The sequence below is a fragment of the Schistocerca americana genome, chromosome 8, assembly GCF_021461395.2.
Source record: "Schistocerca americana isolate TAMUIC-IGC-003095 chromosome 8, iqSchAmer2.1, whole genome shotgun sequence".
In the NCBI taxonomy this organism is placed as follows: Eukaryota; Metazoa; Arthropoda; class Insecta; order Orthoptera; family Acrididae; genus Schistocerca; species Schistocerca americana.
In genome coordinates this window covers 1,100,500-1,119,656 of record NC_060126.1, presented here as the reverse complement: position 1 = coordinate 1,119,656, position 19,157 = coordinate 1,100,500, and positions in this window count along the sequence as shown.

Genomic DNA, 19,157 nt, shown 5'->3' with positions numbered 1-19,157 from the left:
ACAGGAATTGCATAGGAATGTAGTATAACAGGCACAATGCCGACTTAAGTACAAAAAGACTAACTCATCTTACTGTCTATGTTTTGAATCACTCCTGTCACACTAGTTACAGATTCCGATGCTTCCCTCCAGGTTTACTGTCTCCCTTGGACCTTCTTATTGACGATGAAACACAGAAATAGCATCGGAATTAAATACAAAAGGCACAATGCCGACTGAAGTACAAGAAGACTGACTCTTCTTACTGACTATGCTTTGAACCATTCCTCTGACACTAGTTATAGATTCCGATGCTTCACTTCAGGTTTACTGTATCCCTCTGACCGTCTTATTGACGATGAAACACAGAAATTGCATCAAAATTAAATACAAAAGGCACAATGCCGTCTTAAATACAAGAAGACTGACTCTTCTTACTGTCTATGTTTTGAACCACGCCTGTGACACTAGTTATTGATTCCGATGCCTCACTTCAGGTGTACTGTGTCCCTTGGACCTTCTTATTGACGATGACACACAGAAATTGCATCGGAATTAAATACAAAAGGCACAATGCCGACTTAAGTACAAGATGACTGACTCTTCCTACTGTCTATGTTTTGAACCATTCCTGTGACACTAGTTATAGATACCGATGCTTCACTCCAGGTTTACTTTATCCCTTGGACCTTCTTACTGACGATGAGACACAGAAATTACATCGGAATTATATAGAAAAGGCACAATGCCGACTTAAGTACAAGAAGACTGACTCTTCCTACTGTCTATGTTTCGAACCATTCCTGTGACACTAGTTATAGATACCGATGCTTCACTCCAGGTTTACTGTATCCCTTGGATCTTCTTATTTGCGATGAAACACAGAAATTGCATCGGAATTATATACAAAAGGTACAATGACGATTTAAGTACAAGAAGACTGACTCTTCTTACTGACTATGATTTGAACCATTCCTGTGACACTAGTTATAGATTCCGATGCTTCACTTCTGGTTTACTGTATCCCTTGGACCTTCTTATTGACGATGAAACACAGAAATTGTATCGGTATTAAATACAAAAGGCACAACGCCGACTTAAGTACAAGAAGACTGACTCTTCCTACTGTCTATGTTTGAACCAATCCTGTGACACTACTTATAGATTCCGATGCTTCACCTCAGGTTTACTGTATCCCTTGGACCTTCTTATTGACGATGAAACACAGAAATTGTATCGGAATTAATTACAAAAGGCACAATGCAGACTTAAGTGCAAGAAGACTGACTCCACTTACTGTCTATGTTTTGAACCATTCCTGTGACACTAGTTATAGATACCGATGCTTCACTCCAAGTTTACTTTATCCCTTGGACCTTCCTATTTACGATGAAACACAGAAATTGCATCGGAATTAAATACAAAAGGTACAATGCCGACTTAAGTACCAGAAGACTGACTCTTCTTACTGATTATGATTTGAACCATTCCTGTGACACTAGTTATAGATTCCGATGCTTCACTTCAGATTTACTGTATCCCTTGGACCTTCTTATTGACGATGAAACACAGAAATTGTATCGGAATTAAATACAAAAGGCACAATGCCGACTTAAGTGCAAGAAGACTGACTCCACTTACTGTCTATGTTTTGAACCATTCCTGTGACACTAGTTATAGATTCCGATGCTTCAATCCAGGTTTACTGTATCCCTTGGACCTTCTTATTGACGATGAAACACAGAAATTGCATATGGATTAAATACACAAGGCACAATGCCGACTTATGTACAAGAAGACTGACTCTTCTTACTGACTATGATTTGAACCATTCCTCTGACACTAGTTATAGATTCCGATGCTTCACTTCAGGTTTACTGTATCCCTCTGACCGTCTTATTGACGATGAAACACAGAAATTGCATCAAAATTAAATACAAAAGGCACAATGCCGTCTTAAATACAAGAAGACTGACTCTTCTTACTGTCTATGTTTTGAACCACGCCTGTGACACTAGTTATTGATTCCGATGCCTCACTGCAGGTGTACTGTGTCCCTTGGACCTTCTTATTGACGATGACACACAGAAATTGCATCGGAATTACATACAAAAGGCACAATGCCGACTTAAGTACAAGATGACTGACTCTTCCTACTGTCTATGTTTTGAACCATTCCTGTGACACTAGTTATAGATACCGATGCTTCACTCCAGGTTTACTTTATCCCTTGGACCTTCTTACTGACGATGAGACACAGAAATTACATCGGAATTATATAGAAAAGGCACAATGCCGACTTAAGTACAAGAAGACTGACTCTTCCTACTGTCTATGTTTCGAACCATTCCTGTGACACTAGTTATAGATACCGATGCTTCACTCCAGGTTTACTGTATCCCTTGGATCTTCTTATTTGCGATGAAACACAGAAATTGCATCGGAATTATATACAAAAGGTACAATGACGATTTAAGTACAAGAAGACTGACTCTTCTTACTGACTATGATTTGAACCATTCCTGTGACACTAGTTATAGATTCCGATGCTTCACTTCTGGTTTACTGTATCCCTTGGACCTTCTTATTGACGATGAAACACAGAAATTGTATCGGTATTAAATACAAAAGGCACAACGCCGACTTAAGTACAAGAAGACTGACTCTTCCTACTGTCTATGTTTGAACCAATCCTGTGACACTACTTATAGATTCCGATGCTTCACCTCAGGTTTACTGTATCCCTTGGACCTTCTTATTGACGATGAAACACAGAAATTGTATCGGAATTAAATACAAAAGGCACAATGCCGACTTAAGTGCAAGAAGACTGACTCCACTTACTGTCTATGTTTTGAACCATTCCTGTGACACTAGTTATAGATACCGATGCTTCACTCCAAGTTTACTTTATCCCTTGGACCTTCCTATTTACGATGAAACACAGAAATTGCATCGGAATTAAATACAAAAGGTACAATGCCGACTTAAGTACCAGAAAACTGACTCTTCTTACTGATTATGATTTGAACCATTCCTGTGACACTAGTTATAGATTCCGATGCTTCACTTCAGATTTACTGTATCCCTTGGACCTTCTTATTGACGATGAAACACAGAAATTGTATCGGAATTAAATACAAAAGGCACAATGCCGACTTAAGTGCAAGAAGACTGACTCCACTTACTGTCTATGTTTTGAACCATTCCTGTGACACTAGTTATAGATTCCGATGCTTCAATCCAGGTTTACTGTATCCCTTGGACCTTCTTATTGACGATGAAACACAGAAATTGCATATGGATTAAATACACAAGGCACAATGCCGACTTATGTACAAGAAGACTGACTCTTCTTACTGACTATGATTTGAACCATTCCTCTGACACTAGTTATAGATTCCGATGCTTCACTTCAGGTTTACTGTATCCCTCTGACCGTCTTATTGACGATGAAACACAGAAATTGCATCAAAATTAAATACAAAAGGCACAATGCCGTCTTAAATACAAGAAGACTGACTCTTCTTACTGTCTATGTTTTGAACCACGCCTGTGACACTAGTTATTGATTCCGATGCCTCACTGCAGGTGTACTGTGTCCCTTGGACCTTCTTATTGACGATGACACACAGAAATTGCATCGGAATTAAATACAAAAGGCACAATGCCGACTTAAGTACAAGATGACTGACTCTTCCTACTGTCTATGTTTTGAACCATTCCTGTGACACTAGTTATAGATACCGATGCTTCACTCCAGGTTTACTTTATCCCTTGGACCTTCTTACTGACGATGAGACACAGAAATTACATCGGAATTATATAGAAAAGGCACAATGCCGACTTAAGTACAAGAAGACTGACTCTTCCTACTGTCTATGTTTCGAACCATTCCTGTGACACTAGTTATAGATACCGATGCTTCACTCCAGGTTTACTGTATCCCTTGGATCTTCTTATTTGCGATGAAACACAGAAATTGCATCGGAATTATATACAAAAGGTACAATGACGATTTAAGTACAAGAAGACTGACTCTTCTTACTGACTATGATTTGAACCATTCCTGTGACACTAGTTATAGATTCCGATGCTTCACTTCTGGTTTACTGTATCCCTTGGACCTTCTTATTGACGATGAAACACAGAAATTGTATCGGTATTAAATACAAAAGGCACAACGCCGACTTAAGTACAAGAAGACTGACTCTTCCTACTGTCTATGTTTGAACCAATCCTGTGACACTACTTATAGATTCCGTTGCTTCACCTCAGGTTTACTGTATCCCTTGGACCTTCTTATTGACGATCAACACAGAAATTGCATCGGAATTAAATAGAAAAGAAACAATGCAGACTTAAGTACAAGAAGACTGACTCTTCCTACTGTCTATGTTTTGAACCATTCCTGTGGCACTAGTTATAGATTGCGATGCTTCACTTCAGGCTTACTGTATCTCTTGGACCTTCTTGTTGACGATGAAACACAGAAATTGCATCGGAATCAAATACAAAAGACACAATGCCGACTTCAGTGCAAGAAGACTGACTGTTCTTACTGTCTATGGTTTGAACCATTCCTGTGACACTAGTTATAGATTCCGATGTTTCACTCCTGGTTTTCTGTATCCCTTGGACCTTCGCATTGACGATGAAACACAGAAATTGCATCAGAATTCAATACAAAAGGCACAATGCCGCCTTAAGTACAAGAAGACTGACTCTTCCTACTGTCTATGTTTTGAACCATTCCTGTGACACTAGTTATTGTTTCCGATGCTTCACTGCAGGTGTACTGTTTCCCTTGGACCTTCCTATTTACGATGAAACACAGAAATTGCATATGGATTAAATACACAAGGCACAATGCCGACTTATGTACAAGAAGACTGACTCTTCTTACTGACTATGTTTTGAACAATTCCTCTGACACTAGTTATAGATACCGATGCTTCACTCCAAGTTTACTCTATCCCATGGATTTTCTTATTTACGATGAAACACAGAAATTGCATCGGAATTAAATACAAAAGGTACAACGCCGACTTAAGTACAAGAAGACTGACTCTTCCTACTGTCTATGTTTGAACCAATCCTGTGGCACTAGTTATAGATTGCGATGCTTCACTTCAGGCTTACTGTATCTCTTGGACCTTCTTGTTGACGATGAAACACAGAAATTGCATCGGAGTAAATACAAAAGGCACAATGCCGACTTAAGTACAAGAAGACTGACTCTTCCCACTGTCTATGTTTTGAAATATTCCTGTGACACTAGTTATAGATACCGATGCTTCACTCCAGGTTTACTTTATCCCTTGGACCTTCTTATTTACGATGAAACACAGAAATTGCATCGGAATTAAATACAAAAGGTACAATGCTGACTTAAGTACAAGACGACTGACTCTTCTTACTGATTATGATTTGAACCGTTCCTGTGACACTGGTTATAGATTCCGATGCTTCACTTCAGGTTTACTGTATCCCTTGGACCTTCTTATTGACGATGACACACAGAAATTGCATCAAAAATAAATACAATAGGCACAATGCCGTCTTAAATACAAGAAGACTGACTTTTCTTACTGTCTATGTTTTGAACCGTTCCTGTGACACTAGTTATTGATTCCGATGCTTCACTGCAGGTATACTGTGTCCCTTGGACCTTCTTATTGACGATGACACACAGAAATTGCATCGGAATTAAATAAAAAAGGCACAATGCCGACTGAAGTAAAAGAAGACTGACTCTTCTTACTGACTATGTTTTGAACCTTTCCTGTGACACTAGTTATGGATTCCGATGCTTCACTTCAGGTTTACTGTATCCCTTGGACCTTCTTATTGACGACGAAACACAGAATTTACATCGGAATTATATAGAAAAGGCACAATGCCGACCTAAGTACAAGAAGACTGACTCTTCCTACTGTCTATGTTTTGAACCATTCCTGTGACACTAGATATAGAAACCGATGCTTCACTCCAGGTTTACTGTATCCCTTGGACCTTTTTATGTACCATTAAACACAGAAATTGCATCGGAATTAAATACAAAAGGTACAATGCCGACTTTATTACAAGAAGACTGACTCTTCTTATTGACTATGATTTGAACCATTCCTGTGACACTAGTTATAGATTCCGATGCTTCACTTCTGGTTTACTGTATCCCTTGGACCTTCTTATTGACGATGAAACACAGAAATTGTATCCGAATTAAATACAAAAGGCACAATGCCGACATAAGTGCAAGAAGAGTGACTCTTCTTACTGTCTATGTTTTGAACCATTCCTGTGACACTAGTTATAGATTCCGTTGCTTCACTTCAGGTTTACTGTATCCCTCTGACCTTCTTATTGACGATGAAACACAGAAATTGCATCGGAATTAAATCCAAAAGGCACAGTGCTGAATTAAGTACAAGAAGAGTGATTCTTCTGACTGTCTATGATTTGAACCATTCCTGTGACACTAGTTATGTATTCCGATGCTTCACTCCAGGTTTACTGTATCTCTTGGACCTTCTTATTTACGATGAAACACAGAAATTGCATCGGAATTTAATACAAAAGGCACAATGCCGACTTCAGTACAAAAAGACTGACTCTTCCTACTGTTTATGTTTGAACCATTCCTGTGACACTACTTATAGATTCCAATGCTTCACCTCAGGTTTACTGTATCCCTTGGACCTTCTTATTGACGATCAACACAGAAATTGCATCGGCATTAATTAGAAAAGGCACAATGCAGACTTAAGTACAAGAAGACTGACTCTTCCTACTGTCTATGTTTTGATCCATTACTGTGGCACTACTTATAGATTGCGATGCTTCACTTCAGGCTAACTGTATCTCTTGGACCTTCTTGTTGACGATGAAACACAGAAATTGCATCGGAATTAAATACAAAAGGCACAATGCCGACTTAAGTACAAGAAGACTGACTCTTCTTACTGATTATGATTTGAACCATTCCTGTGACACTAGTTATAGATTCCGATGCTTCACTTCAGGTTTACTGTATCCCTTGGACCTTCTTATTGACGATGAAACACAGAAATTGTATCGGAATTAAATACAAAAGGCACAATGCCGACTTAAGTGCAAGAAGACAGACTCCACTTACTGTCTATGTTTTGAACCATTCCTGTGACACTAGTTATAGATTCCGATGCTTCACTCCAGGTTTACTGTATCTCTTGGACCTTCTTATTGACGATGAAACACAGAAATTGCATATGGATTAAATACACAAGGCACAATGCCGACTTATGTACAAGAAGACTGACTCTTCTTACTCACTATGTTTTGAACCATTCCTCTGACACTAGTTATAGATTCCGATGCCTCACTTCAGGTTTACTGTATCCCTCTGACCGTCTTATTGACGATGAAACACAGAAATTGCATCAAAATTAAATACAAAAGGCACAATGCCGTCTTAAATACAAGAAGACTGGCTCTTCTTACTGTCTATGTTTTGAACCATTCCTGTGACACTAGTTATTGATTCCGATGCTTCACTGCAGGTATACTGTGTCCCTTGGACCTTCTTATTGACGATGACACACAGAAATTGCATCGGAATTAAATACAAAAGGCACAATGCCGACTTATGTACAAGAAGACTGACTCTTCCTACTGTCTATGTTTTGAACCATTCCTGTGACACTAGTTATAGATACCGATGCTTCACTCCAGGTTTACTGTATCCCTTGGATCTTCTTATTTGCGATGACACACAGAAATTGCATCGGAATTAAATACAAAAGGTACAATGCCGACTTAAGTACATGAAGACTGACTCTTCTTACTGACTATGATTTGAACCATTCCTGTGACACTAGTTATAGATTCCGATGCTTCACTTCAGGTTTACTGTATCCCTTGGACCTTCTTATTGACGATGAGACACAGAAATTGTATCGGAATTAAATAAAAAAGGCACAATGCCGACTTAAGTGCAAGAAGACTGACTCTTCTTACTGTCTATGGTTTGAACCATTCCTGTGACACTAGTTATAGATTCCGATGTTTCACTCCAGGTTTTCTGTATCCCTTGGACCTTCGCATTGACGATGAAACACAGAAATTGCATCGGAATTCAATACAAAAGGCACAATGCCGCCTTAAGTACAAGAAGACTGACTCTTCTTACTGACTATGTTTGAACCATTCCTATGACACTAGTAATAGATTCCGATGCTTCACTCTTGGTTTACTGTATCCCTTGGACGTTCTTATTGTCGATGAAACACAGGAATTGCATAGGAATGAAGTATAACAGGCACAATGCCGACTTAAGTACAAAAAGACTAACTCATCTTACTGTCTATGTTTTGAACCACTCCTGTGACACTAGTTACTGATTCCGATGCTTTTCTCCAGGTTTACTGTCTCCCTTGGACCTTCTTATTGACGATGAAACACAGAAATAGCATCGGAATTAAATACAAAAGGCACAATGCCGACTTAAGTACAAGAAGACTGACTCTTCTTACTGACTATGCTTTGAACCATTCCTGTGACATTAGTTACAGATTCCGACGGTTCACTTCAGCTTTACTGTATCCCTTGGCAATTGTTATTGACGATGAAACACAGCAATTGCATCGGAATTAAATTGAGAAGGCCCAATGACGACTTAAGTACAAGAAGACTGATTCTTCCCACTATCTATGTTTGTACCATTCCTGTGACACTAGTTATAGATACCGATGCTTCACTTCAGGTTCACCGAATCCCTCTGACCTTCTTATTGACGTTGAAACACAGAAATTGCAACGGAATTTAATACTAAAGGACAATGCCGACTTAAGTACAAGAAGACTGACTCTTCTTCTGTCTATCTTATGAACCATTCCTGTGACACCAGTTATAGATTTCGATGCTTCACTTCAGGTTTACTGTATCCCTTGGACCTTCTTATTGACGATGAAACACAGAAATTATATCGGAATTAAATACAAAAGGCACAATGCCGACTTAAGTACAAGAAGACTGCCTATTCTTACTGACTATGTTTTGAACCATTCCTGTGACACCAGTTATAGATTCCGTTGCTTCACTTCAGGTTTTACTGTATCCCTCTTATCTTCTTATTGACGATGAAACACAGAAATTGCATCGGAATTAAATCCAAATAGCACAGTGCTGAATTAAGTACAAGAAGAGTGATTCTTCTGACTGTCTATGATTTGAACCATTCCTGTGACACTAGTTATGTATTCCGATGCTTCACTCCAGGTTTACTGTATCCCTTGGACCTTCTTATTTACGATGAAACACAGAAATTGCATCGGAATTTAATACAAAAGGCACAATGCCGACTTCAGTACAAAAAGACTGACTCTTCCTACTGTCTATGTTTGAACCATTCCTGTGACACTACTTATAGATTCCGATGCTACACCTCAGGTTTACTGTATCCCTTGGACCTTCTTATTGACGATGAAACACAGAAATTGTATCTGAATTAAATACAAAAGGCACAATGCCGACTTAAGTGCAAGAAGACTGACTCCACTTACTGTCTATGTCTTGAACCTTTCCTGTGACACTAGTTATAGATACCGATGCTTCACTCCAGGTTTACTTTATCCCTTGGACCTTCCTATTTACGATGAAACACAGAAATTGCATCGGAATTAAATACAAAAGGTACAATGCCGACTTAAGTACCAGAAGACTGACTCTTCTTACTGATTATGATTTGAACCATTCCTGTGACACTAGTTATAGATTCCGATGTTTCACTTCAGATTTACTGTATCCCTTGGACCTTCTTATTGACGATGAAACACAGAAATTGTATCGGAATTAAATACAAAAGGCACAATGCCGACTTAAGTGCAAGAAGACTGACTCCACTTACTGTCTATGTTTTGAACCATTCCTGTGACACTAGTTATAGATTCCGATGCTTCACTCCAGGTTTACTGTATCCCTTGGACTTCCTATTGACGATGAAACACAGAAATTGCATATGGATTAAATACACAAGGCACAATGCCGACTTATGTACAAGAAGACTGACTCTTCTTACTGACTATGATTTGAACCATTCCTCTGACACTCGTTATAGATTCCGATGCTTCACTTCAGGTTTACTGTATCCCTCTGACCGTCTTATTGACGATGAAACACAGAAATTGCATCAAAATTAAATACAAAAGGCACAATGCCGTCTTAAATACAAGAAGACTGACTCTTCTTACCGTCTATGTTTTAAACCATTTCTGTGACACTAGTTATTGATTCCGATGCTTCACTGCACGTATACTGTGTCCCTTGGACCTTCTTATTGACGATGACACACAGAAATTGCATCGGAATTAAATACAAAAGGCACAATGCCGACTTAAGTACAAGAAGACTGACTCTACCTACTGTCTATGTTTTGAACCATTCCTGTGACACTAGTTATAGATACCGATGCTTCACTCCAGGTTTACTTTATCCCTTGGACCTTCTTATTGACGATGAAACACAGAAATTACATCGGAATTATATAGAAAAGGCACAATGCCGACTTAAGTACAAGAAGACTGGCTCTTCCTACTGTCTATGTTTCGAACCATTCCTGTGACACTAGTTATAGATACCGATGCTTCACTCCAGGTTTACTGTATCCCTTGGATCTTCTTATTTGCGATGAAACACAGAAATTGCATCGGAATTATATACAAAAGGTACAATGACGATTTAAGTACAAGAAGACTGACTCTTCTTACTGACTATGATTTGAACCATTCCTGTGACACTAGTTATAGATTCCGATGCTTCACTTCTGGTTTACTGTATCCCTTGGACCTTCTTATTGACGATGAAACACAGAAATTGTATCGGTATTAAATACAAAAGGCACAACGCCGACTTAAGTACAAGAAGACTGACTCTTCCTACTGTCTATGTTTGAACCAATTTTGTGACACTACTTATAGATTCCGTTGCTTCACCTCAGGTTTACTGTATCCCTTGGACCTTCTTATTGACGATCAACACAGAAATAGCATCGGAATTAAATAGAAAAGAAACAATGCAGACTTAAGTACAAGAAGACTGACTCTTATTACTGTCTATGTTTTGAACCATTCCTGTGGCACTATTTATAGATTGCGATGCTTCACTTCAGGCTTACTGTATCTCTTGGACCTTCTTGTTGACGATGAAACACAGAAATTGCATCGGAATTAAATACAAAAGGCACAATGCCGACTTAAGTGCAAGAAGACTGACTGTTCTTACTGTCTATGGTTTGAACCATTCCTGTGACACTAGTTATAGATTCCGATGTTTCACTCCTGGTTTTCTGTATCCCTTGGACCTTCGCATTGACGATGAAACACAGAAATTGCATCGGAATTCAATACAAAAGGCACAATGCCGACTTAAGTACAAGAAGACAGACTCTTCCTACTGTCTATGTTTTGAACCATTCCTGTGACACTAGTTATTGATTCCGATGCTTCACTGCAGGTATACTGTGTCCCTTGGACCTTCCTGCTTACGATGAAACACAGAAATTGCATCGGAATTAAATACAAAAGGTACAATGCCGACATAACTACCAGAAGACTGACTCTTCTTACTCATTAAGATTTGAACCATTACTGTGACACTAGTTATAGATTCCGATGCTTCACTTCAGATTTACTGTATCCCTTGGACCTTCTTATTGACGATGAAACACAGAAATTGTATCCTAATTAAATACAAAAGGCACAATGCCGACTTAAGTGCAAGAAGACTGACTCCACTTACTGTCTATGTTTTGAACCATTCCTGTGACACTAGTTATAGATTCCGATGCTTCACTCCAGGTTTACTGTATCCCTTGGACCTTCTTATTGACGATGAAACACAGAAATTGCATATGGATTAAATACACAAGGCACAATGCCGACTTATGTACAAGAAGACTGACTCTTCTTACCGACTATGTTTTGAACAATTCCTCTGACACTAGTTATAGGTTCCGATGCTTCACTTCAGGTTTACTGTATCCCTCTGACCGTCTTATTGACGATGAAACACAGAAATTGCATCAAAATTAAATACAAAAGGCACAATGCCGTCTTAAATACAAGAAGACTGACTCTTCTTACTGTCTATGTTTTGAACCATTCCTGTGACACTAGTTATTGATTCCGATGCTTCACTGCAGGTATACTGTGTCCCTTGGACCTTCTTATTGACGATGACACACAGAAATTGCATCGGAAATAAATTCAAAAGGTACAATGCCGACTTAAGTACAAGAAGACTGACTCTTCCTACTGTCTATGTTTTGAACCATTCCTGTGACACTAGTTATAGCTACCGATGCTTCACTCCAAGTTTACTTTATCCCTTGGACCTTCTTATTAACGATGAAACACAGAAATTACATCGGAATTATATAGAAAAGGCACAATGTCGACTTAAGTACAAGAAGACTGACTCTTCCTATTGTCAATGTTTTGAACCGTTCCTGTGACACTAGTTATAGATACCGATGCTTCACTCCAGGTTTACTGTATCCCTTGGATCTTCTTATTTGCGATGAAACACAGAAATTGCATCGGAATTAAATACAAAAGGTACAATGCCGACTTAAGTAAAAGAAGACTGACTCTTCTTACTGACTATGATTTGAACCATTCCTGTGACACTACTTACAGATTCCGTTGCTTCACCTCAGGTTTACTGTATCCCTTGGACCTTCTTATTGACGATCAACACAGAAATTGCATCGGAATTAAATTGAAAAGAAACAATGCAGACATAAGTACAAGAAGACTGACTCTTCCTACTGTCTATGTTTTGAACCATTCCTGTGGCACTAGTTATAGATTGCGATGCTTCACTTCAGGCTTACTGTATCTCTTGGACCTTCTTGTTGACGATGAAACACAGAAATTGCATCGGAATTAAATACAAAAGGCACAATGCCGACTTAAGTACAAGAAGACTGACTCTTCCTACTGTCTATGTTTTGAAATATTCCTGTGACACTAGTTATAGATACCGATGCTTCACTCCAGGTTTACTTTATCCCTTGGACCTTCTTATTTACGATGAAACACAGAAATTGCATCGGAATTAAATACAAAAGGTACAATGCTGACTTAAGTACAAGAAGACTGACTCTTCTTACTGATTATGATTTGAACCGTTCCTGTGACACTAGTTATAGATACCGATGCTTCACTCCAGGTTTACTTTATCCCTTGGACCTTCCTATTTACGATGAAACACAGAAATTGCATCGGAATAAATACAAAAGGCACAATGCCGACTTATGTACAAGAAGACTGACTCTACTTACTTACTATGTTTTGAACCATTCCTCTGACACTAGTTATAGATTCCGATGCTTCACTTCAGGTGTACTGTATACCTCTGACCGTCTTATTGACGATGAAACACAGAAATTGCATCAAAATTAAATACAAAAGGCACAATGCCGTCTTAAATACAAGAAGACTGACTTTTCTTACTGTCTATGTTTTGAACCATTCCTGTGACACTAGTTATTGATTCCGATGCTTCACTGCACCTATACTGTGTCCCTTGGACCTTCTTATTGACGATGACACACAGAAATTGCATCGGAATTAAATAAAAAAGGCACAATGCCGACTGAAGTAAAAGAAGACTGACTCTTCTTACTGACTATGTTTTGAACCTTCCCTGTGACACTAGTTATAGATTCCGATGCTTCACTTCAGGTTTACTGTATCCCTTGGACCTTCTTATTGACGATGAAACACAGAATTTACATCGGAATTAAGTAGAAAAGGCACAATGCCGACCTAAGTACAAGAAGACTGACTCTTCCTACTGTCTATGTTTTGAACCATTCCTGTGACACTAGATATAGATACCGATGCTTCACTCCAGGTTTACTGTATCCCTTGGACCTTCTTATGTACCATTAAACACAGAAATTGCATCGGAATTAAATACAAAAGGTACAATGCCGACCTTATTACAAGAAGACTGACTCTTCTTACTGACTATGATTTGAACCATTCCTGTGACACTAGTTATAGATTCCGATGCTTCACTTCTGGTTTACTGTATCCCTTGGACCTTCGTATTGACGATGAAACACTGAAATTGTATCCGAATTAAATACAAAAGGCACAATGCCGACTTAAGTGCAAGAAGAGTGACTCTTCTTACTGTGTATGTTTTGAACCATTCCTGTGACACTAGTTATAGATTCCGTTGCTTCACTTCAGGTTTACTGTATCCCTCTGACCTTCTTATTGACGATGAAACACAGAAATTGCATCGGAATTAAATCCAAAAGGCACAGTGCTGAATTAAGTACAAGAAGAGTGATTCTTCTGACTGTCTATGATTTGAACCATTCCTGTGTCACTAGTTATGTATTCCGATGCTTCACTCCAGGTTTACTGTATCTCTTGGACCTTCTTATTTACGATGAAACACAGAAATTGCATCGGAATTTAATACAAAAGGCACAATGCCGTCTTCAGTACAAAAAGACTGACTCTTCCTACTGTCTATGTTTGAACTATTCCTGTGACACTAAATATAGAATCCGATGCATCACCTCAGGTTTACTGTATCCCTTGGACCTTCTTATTGACGATCAACACAGAAATTGCATCGGCATTAATTAGAAAAGGCACAATGCAGACTTATGTACAAGAAGACTGACTCTTCTTACTCACTATGTTTTGAACCATGCCTCTGACCCTAGTTATAGATTCCGATGCTTCACTTCAGGTTTACTGTATCCCTCTGACCGTCTTATTGACGATGAAACACAGAAATTGCATCAAAATTAAATACAAAAGGCACAATGCCGTCTTAAATACAAGGAGACTGGCTTTTCTTACTGTCTATGTTTTGAACCATTCCTGTGACACTAGTTATTGATTCCGATGCTTCACTGCAGGTATACTGTGTCCCTTGGACCTTCTTATTGACGATGACACACAGAAATTGCATCGGAATTAAATACAAAAGGCACAATGCCGACTTAAGTACAAGAAGACTGACTCTTCCAACTGTCTAAGTTTTGAACCATTCCTGTGACACTAGTTATGGATACCGGTGCTTCACTCCAGGTTTACTTTATCCCTTGGACCTTCTCATTTGCGATGAAACACAGAAATTGCATCGGAATTAAATACAAAAGGTACAATGCCGACTTAAGTACATGAAGACTGACTCTTCTTACTGACTATGATTTCAACCATTCCTGTGACACTAGTTATAGATTCCGATGCTTCACTTCTGGTTTACTGTATCCCTGGGACCTTCTTATTGACGATGAAACACAGAAATTGTATCGGAATTAAATACAAAAGGCACGATGCCGACTTAAATACAAGAAGACTGACTCTTCCTACTGTCTATGTTTTAACCAACCCTGTGACACTACTGATAGATTCCGTTGCTTCACCTCTGGTTTACTGTATCCCTTGGACCTTCTTATTGACGATCAACACAGAAATTGCATCGGAATTAAATAGAAAAGAAACAATGCTGACTTAAGTACAAGAAGACTGACTCTTCCTACTGTCTATGTTTTGAACCATTCCCGTGGCACTAGTTATAGGTTGCGATGCTTCACTTCAGGCTTACTGTATCTCTTGGACCTTCTTGTTGACGATGAAACACAGAAATTGCATCGGAATTAAATACAAAAGGCACAATGGCGACTTCAGTACAAGAAGACTGACTCTTCCTACTGTCTATGTTTTGAAACATTCCTGTGACACTAGTTATAGATACCGATGCTTCACTCCAGGTTTACTTTATCCCTTGGACCTTCTTATTGACGATGAAACACAGAAATTACATCGGAATTATATAGAAAAGGCACAATGCCGACTTAAGTACAAGGAGACTGACTCTTCCTACTGTCTATGATTTGAACCATTCCTGTGACACTAGTTATAGATACCGATGCTTCACTCCAGGTTTACTGTTTCCCTTGGACCTTCTTACTTACCATGAAACACAGAAATTGCATCGGAATTAAATACAAAAGGTACGATGCCGACTTTAGTACAAGAAGACTGACTCTTCTTACTGACTATGATTTGAACCATTCCTGTGACACTAGTTATAGATTCCGATGCTTCACTTCTGGTTTACTGTATCCCTTGGACCTTCTTATTGACGATGAAACACAGAAATTGTATCGGAATTAAATACAAAAGGCACAATGCCGACTTAAGTGCAAGAAGACTGACTCTTCTTACTGTCTATGTTTTGAACCATTCCTGTGACACTAGTTATACATTCCGATGCTTCACTCCAGGTTTACTGTATCCCTTGGACCTTCTTATTTACCATGAAACACAGAAATTGCATCGGAATTAAATACAAAAGGTACGTTGGCGACTTTAGTACAAGAAGGCTGACTCTTCTTACTGACTATGATTTGAACCATTCCTCTGACACTAGTTATAGATTCCGATGCTTCACTTCAGGTTTACTGTATCCCTCTGATCCTCTTATTGACGATGAAACACAGAAATTGCGTCGGAATTAAATACAAAAGGCACATTCCGACTTAAGTACAAGATGACTGACTGTTCTTACTGTCTATGCTTTGAACCACTCCTGTGACACTAGTTATGGATTCCGATGCTTCACTCCAGGTTTACTGTGTCCCTTGGACCTTCTTATTGACGTTGAAACACGGAAATTGAATCGGAATTAAATAGAAAAGGCTAAATGCCGACTTAAGAACAAGAAGACTGACTCTTCCTACTGTCTATGATTGGAACCATTCCTGTGACACTAGTTTTACATTCCGATGCTTCACTTCAGGTTTACTGTATCCCTCTGACATTCTCATTGACGATGAAACACAGAAATTGCATCGGAATTAAATACAAAAAGCGCAATGAAGACTTAAGTTCAAGATGACTGACTCTTCTTACTGTCTATGTTTTTAACCATTCCTGTGGCACTAGTTATAGATTCCAATGTTTCACTTCAGTTTTACTGTATCCCCCTGACATTCTTATTGACGATGAAACACAGAAATTGCATCGGAATTAAATACAAAAGGCACAATACCGACTCAAGTACTAGAAGACTGACTCTTCTTACTGTCTATGTTTTGAACCATTCCTGTGACACTAGTTATAGATTCCGATGCTTCACTTCACATTTACTGTATCCCCCTGACCGTCGTATTGACGATGAACACAGAAATTGCATCGGAATTAAATACAAAAGGCACAATGCCGACACAAGTACAAGAAGACTGGCTCTTCTTCCTGTCTATGTTTTGAACCATTCCTGTGACACTATTTATAGATTCAGATGCTTCACTTCAGGTTTACTGTATCCCTCTGACCTTCTTATTGACGATGAAACACAGAAATTGTATCGGAATTAAATACAATAGGCACAATGCCGGCTTAAGTACAAGAATAGTGACTCTTCTTACTGTCAATGTTTCGAACCATCCCTGTGACACTAGTTATAGATTCCGATGCTTCACTCCAGGTTTACTGTATCCCGTGGACCTTCTTATTGACGATGAAACACAGAAATTGCATCGGAATTACATAGAAAAGGCACAATGCCGACTTAAGTACAAGAAGACTGACTCTTCCTACAGTCTATGATTTGAACCATTCCTGTGACACTAGTTATAGATTCCGACGCTTCACTCCAGGTTTACTGTATCCCTTGGACCTTCTTATTGACGATGAAACACAGAAATTGCAGCTGGATTAAATACAAAAGGCACAATGCCGACTTATGTACATGAAGACTGACTCTTATTACTGACTATGTTTTGAACCATTCATCTGACACTAGTTATAGATTCCGATGGTTCACTTCAGGTTTACTGTATCCCTCTGACCGTCTTATTGACGATGAAACACAGAAATTGCATCAAAATTAAATACAAAAGGCACAATGCCGTCTTAAATACAAGAAGACTGACTTTTCTTACAGTCTATGTTTTGAACCATTCCTGTGACACTAGTTATTGATTCCGATGCTTCACTGCAGGTATACTGTGTCCCTTGGAACTTCTTATTGACGATGACACACAGAAATTGCATCGGAATTAAATAAAAAAGGCACAATGCCGACTGAAGTAAAAGAAGACTGACTCTTCTTACTGACTATGTTTTGAACCTTTCCTGTGACACTAGCTATAGATTCCGATGCTTCACTTCAGGTTTACTGTATCCCTTGGACCTTCTTATTGACGATGAAACACAGAAATTACATCGGAATTATATAGAAAAGGCACAATGCCGACTTCAGTACAAGAAGACTGACTCTTCCTACTGTCTATGTTTTGAACCATTCCTGTGACACTAGTTATAGATACCGATGCTTCACTCCAGGTTTACTGTATCCCTTGGACCTTCTTATTTACCATGAAACACAGAAATTGCATCGGAATTAAATACAAAAGGTACAATGCCGACTTTAGTACAAGAAGACTGACTCTTTTTACTGACTATGATTTGAACCATTCCTGTGACACTAGTTACAGATTCCGATGCTTCACTTCTGGTTTACTGTATCCCTTGGACCTTCTTATTGACGATGAAACACAGAAATTGTATCGGAATTAAATACAAAAGCACAATGCCGACTTAAGTGCAAGAAGACTGACTCTTCTTACTGTCTATGTTTTGAACAATTCCTGTAACACTAGTTATAGATTCCGATGCTTCAATCCAGGTTTACTGTATCCCTTGGACCTTCTTATTGACGATGAAACTCAGAAATTGCATCTGGATTAAATACAAAAGCACAATGCCGACTTATGTACAAGAAGTCTGACTCTTCTTACTGGCTATGTTTTGAACTATTCCTCTGACACTAGTTATAGATTCCGATGCTTCACTTCAGGTTTACTGTATCCCTCTGATCCTCTTATTGACGATGAAATACAGAAATTGCATCGGAATTAAATACAAAAGGCACATTCCGACTTAAGTACAAGATGACTGACTGTTCTTACTGTCTATGTTTTGAACCATTCCTGTGACACTAGTTATGGATTCCGATGCTTCACTCCAGGTTTACTGTGTCCCTTGGACCTTCTTATTGACGATGAAACACGTAAATTGAATCGGAATTAAATAGAAAAGGCTCAATGCCGACTTAAGAACAAGAAGACTGACTCTTCCTACTGTCTATGATTTGAACCA